The sequence below is a fragment of the Apium graveolens genome, chromosome 7 (assembly GCF_009905375.1).
Source record: "Apium graveolens cultivar Ventura chromosome 7, ASM990537v1, whole genome shotgun sequence".
NCBI lineage: Eukaryota > Viridiplantae > Streptophyta > Magnoliopsida > Apiales > Apiaceae > Apium > Apium graveolens.
The window spans coordinates 191,717,599-191,722,602 of NC_133653.1; positions in this window are offsets into that span (position 1 = coordinate 191,717,599).

The window sequence follows — 5,004 nt, forward strand, 5'->3', positions numbered from 1 at the left end:
ATGTTCAAGTGATTATTAATATATATTCAATATATATATATATCTCCCACTATTTTATCAAATTAATAGCCCTAACTATTAATTCGAAAAGAACATCTTCTATATACTTTCTAGTGAGCCAAAATCCAAATTTCACAACATTTTAGTTCAGCTTTGGCTTTACTGCTAAATATATAATTCAATAACGTAGACAACATTTGTCAACTATATCAACTATATAACTCTTGGATAGTTTAGCAGAACAACATTTATTCTTATTTATCCAATAAATCGTACCAAACTCTATGCCTCTAAGTTCACAATCCTATTGTGGTAACTTAGTTAAGTCAAACCCAAAGGTCTAAAAAGTATCATATACTTCAACACGTCATCCCATGATAGATGGGAGTACCTCGCTCTGAAGAACCCACTCCTTATCGATCTAGGGGTTAACACGTTGGACATATTGGAAGGCATCTAAACAACTTAATATAAACATTAGGGTTTTGTTAGTAATATAACGATCATGATCCCATCATAAAGAGATTCCCAATTTTTCCTTGAATAAAATACTTCAAATCAATACTCGTCAATGGTTTGATTTCCAGGTAGTGGAGGAGTCATATCGGTCTCGCTTAAAACCCATAGCCTTACAAGTTCAATGAACCCGTTGTTGACAAAATTGCCCTATGTCGGAAATAAAGAAGATTCGTATTTCATTCCGTGTTTCATAAACACGAGAATCTCATAATCGTTTGTAAATTTTAAAATCTTGAGTCATTACAGATTTTATCTTGTTTAGCAGGCATGGGTGACGTATCTAATACATACATTCATGCATGATTAATCTAATTAAAGCATGCATCATTAACTATTATATACATACATTCATACATCAACATGTAAAGTGCGGTATGTAAACTTGCTTGGTTATGGCCTTTATCCTATGTGATCCTTTCAAGCCAATGAAAGGATCAAGGTCAATCTATGGTGAATAATATAAATACAATTACAATAACAAGTCTTCATTCTTCTAGTCTCGATTGCTGCTTCTCCTCTTGGATCATGCCTTCTTGAAGTACATTACATAAAAACAACCTATACTAATGTACTTATATAAGAAAAATCGAGTTACATTCGAGGTAAACGAATTACAAAGAAAAAACGAATGCAAGTCATATTTAGAAACGAAAACTATAAATAAAAACCATTAACTAAAGGGTCTTAAGGCCATAACCATACACCATGATATCACATGACACATAAAAAACACTTATAATCTTAACATGGTATCACATATCATAATTCAGACTATATAATCAAACAGAACATATTTACCAAAATTCAAAAAATTAAAATTAGCTTTCTAAAAACTAAAAATCATTGTTCCGAGGCCTGTAATGACATCCAATAGCTTACAGACGTGAACCTGACTTTGTTAATCTTTCTCATTGACTAGATTCCAGTCGGAAAACATATATCATTTGCAAAAATCGGACATTGGACTCATATTTCACCTAATATGTTCGGCTTTTTTCATAAATCGTATCGTATACAATCTCCATAATAAAAACAAAGTATATCATATATACTCACACAGCGATACATACAACCATCGCATGATTATAAAATACATCATGAATATCATATATATAGGCATATACACGGACCAAAAATTATATACATGTTCACTTATATCAAAATTGTAAACATACAACTGAATTAAAATGTTTCGCAAGTAGCTCTGATTCCATTGTTGGGATTCATGACACAAACGCAGCGGAAAAATCAAAATAAATATGAAAAACGAAACCCCAAACGCAGGATCCATGTGAAACAAGACATTTAATTCGGAGATTATTAAATTCGAATTCTAATATATATACAATTAATCAAGTCTGACTTAATTAATTTAATAATTAAATTCAAATTAATAATAATAAAATATTTAAATTCATAATTTAAATAACACTCTGTTTTAAACGTTCTTTGTGTGTGACCCTTTAGGTTATTATTACGTTGGCAATAATTTTATTTTCTAATAATAAAATTATAAACAATGAGTGGCATCTAGTAATACATCCTTGCTCCCCAAGTAATAATAATAATTGGTGATTTAATCAAACCTTTTGTGAATAATGTACAATGTAATATAATCCCTTTAGCCTTATTTATAGATCAAACTCGAGGCATGCATTGTGTTATCCTCTGTTAACGTTTAATCCTTCTTTCCTTAATCAATGAGTAAACTATTAAACAAATCATTATTTGAGCACGGCCATGCATTTTATAGTCTTACTCAATCAAGAGGCCAATAATATAACTCCTTTAAAAAAGGAGGGCTAAATCCCATCTAGATCATTCATATTTCTCCTATGATTCATAATTTACCCAATGTCTATTTTTATTATTACCCGGTCAAGGATAACTTTCAATAGTATCAAAGTATATTAATTCTTGTATAGAAATATAATGATTTCAGGTCAAAGGAACAATACATCATTATCACTGTGAGATTAACTTATGACACTTTAAACATGTAGTATCTCACAACGGGTCAATCCAGCACCATGTATTTAATACATGTGCCTATGTTTTGACTTTAGTATCACCACACCTATGATCAATGAGATGTGATCATCAGTTAACAAACACACTAGTCTCAACATATTTATTATCGTCCCTTAACAATAATACTTGACTAGGGACCTTTAGGAATATCAATACTATTCTCATAATCTCATTTCTAAGTCATGTACTTAAAGATATAGATTTACAAATCATATTCCAAGGACATTTATTAATCTAACATTTTATCGCAGAAAATAAAGATATAATAAATTACGAAAGAATAATCCATAGAATCATAATTAATAATCCAAATGTTTCATAATATAAACATAATAGTGTTATCTCTAAGGCACAAACACTAACACATATATGTCTATAGAATTTGACAACATAACGGTTTATTTCACAAGTTATCTATTGTGATAACAGAGGGCAAGTAAGATGGTTAAAATTACCTACGAATCATGCATAATAATACATGAACCTATGCTAGCATGGCAAGTTCTAAACCCTTAAATTCACTTTCACTTTATTAAAGATTAACACGCTATCTTATAAGTTCGCGATGCTCATAAGACGAATAAGCACAACCAATAATAGGTTATCATACAATCACCACACACTAAGGCATCGAAAAAAATTAACTAAAGAAATCCATTAATAAATCCGTTAGAACCCCAGGATAATTATTAGCCCATAATCGGACTCATAATCAACGTGGGTACCGATGAAAGCATGGTATAATAAACGTAGTCTTTATACTGAATAAATAATAAACCAAGTATGAAACAAAAGTATAGGTTCACGAATAAGAAAACTAGCATCTAAAGTTACAACTTAAAATAAAGAATCAGAAGTATAAACTAGATCTTCTTCGCCTTGGTTGAATTGTGCTCTACAGTCTTCTTACGTCTTCTCCTTAAGCTTTGGTACGTCTTGCTATGAAAAATGAGCTTAAGTTATGTTTATATAGAAGCCCATGCAAAGTAGAAGTCCATCAATCAGAATCACAAGAGAATCAGGATTCTTTTATCTTGACCTGGCACGACCGCGCGCTTGACCAGCACGGGCGCGCTGAGTCAGCACGGGCGCGCTGAGTTTCTGTTCTTTGAGCGCGGCCGCGCGCTATCACAGTGCGGGTGCGCTGACTCTCTGGATAATTTTCTGACTTCTTCTTTTCTTGCTGATTTGAGTTGGTCTTTTCACGAGCTTTTATTATAGACATCATCCTAACACCATATTAGCATCAAAACAATACTAAGTCACGTGTATTCCTGATAAATGTCTGAAATGCAAAAACGCTACAAAAACACGTTAAAAACTAACAATTTGAGTACAAATCATCAATTTTAAGATTTACGGAGCGTTATAAAGTGTCATAAATGCCACTCAACAACAGTTCTTAAAAGGTGTGTTGAGACCAATCTGGTTCTCAACTGGGAGAAATGTCACTTTATGGTACAACAGGGCATAATTCTTGGGCACAAGGTCTCTAGTAAGGGTCTTGAGGTGTACAAAGCCAAGGTGGGGGTCATTGAAAACCTTACTCCACCAAATTTTGTTAAGGGAGTACGCAGCTTTCTTGGTCATGCGGGCTTCTATAGGCAGTTCATCAAGGACTTCTTTAAAATCTCTAAACCATAATGAAATCTTCTAGAGAAAGATGTTCCTTTTAAGTTTTATGATGAGTGTCAAGCTGCTTTTGAGATCTTAAAGAAGATTTTAATCATGGCACCTGTCATAACTGCACCTGATTGGAATGGACCTTTTGAGATGATGTGCGATGCAAGTGACTATACAGTTGGAGCAGTCTTGGGCAAAGGAAGAACAACATATTTCATGTGGTCTACTATGCTAGTAAGACCCTCAATGGTGCTCAACTGGAGTATACTAATACTGAGAAAGAACTGTTGGCCATTATCTACGGTTTTGAGAAGTTTCGATCTTATTTTCTTGGGATGAAGGTGACAGTTTTCACAGATCATGCTGCAATTCGATATCTCATCTCGAAGAAGGACTCGAAGCCTATATTGATTAGATGGGTTTTTTTGCTACAGGAATTTGAGTTAGAGATCAAGGACAGAAAAGGTACTGAGAATCAGGTCACTTATCATCTCTCTCATTTGGAAGATCCAAGTGCAACTTCACAGGATAAGACATTGATAAATGAGTCTTTTCACGATGACCAGCTGTTTGGAGTGCAAGAGGAATAACCGTGGTTTGCAGACATTGTGAACTACCTTGTGGGTAATATTATGCCTCCAGACAAGGTGACAGTTTTCACTGATCACGCTACTATTCGCTATCTGGTCACAAAGAAGGACTCGAAGCCTAGATTGATTTGATGGGTTCTTTTACTTTAGGAGTTTGAATTGGAGATCAAGGATAGGAAAGGTACTGAGAATCAAATCACTGATCATCTATCTCGGTTAGAAGATCCAAGTACAGCTTCAC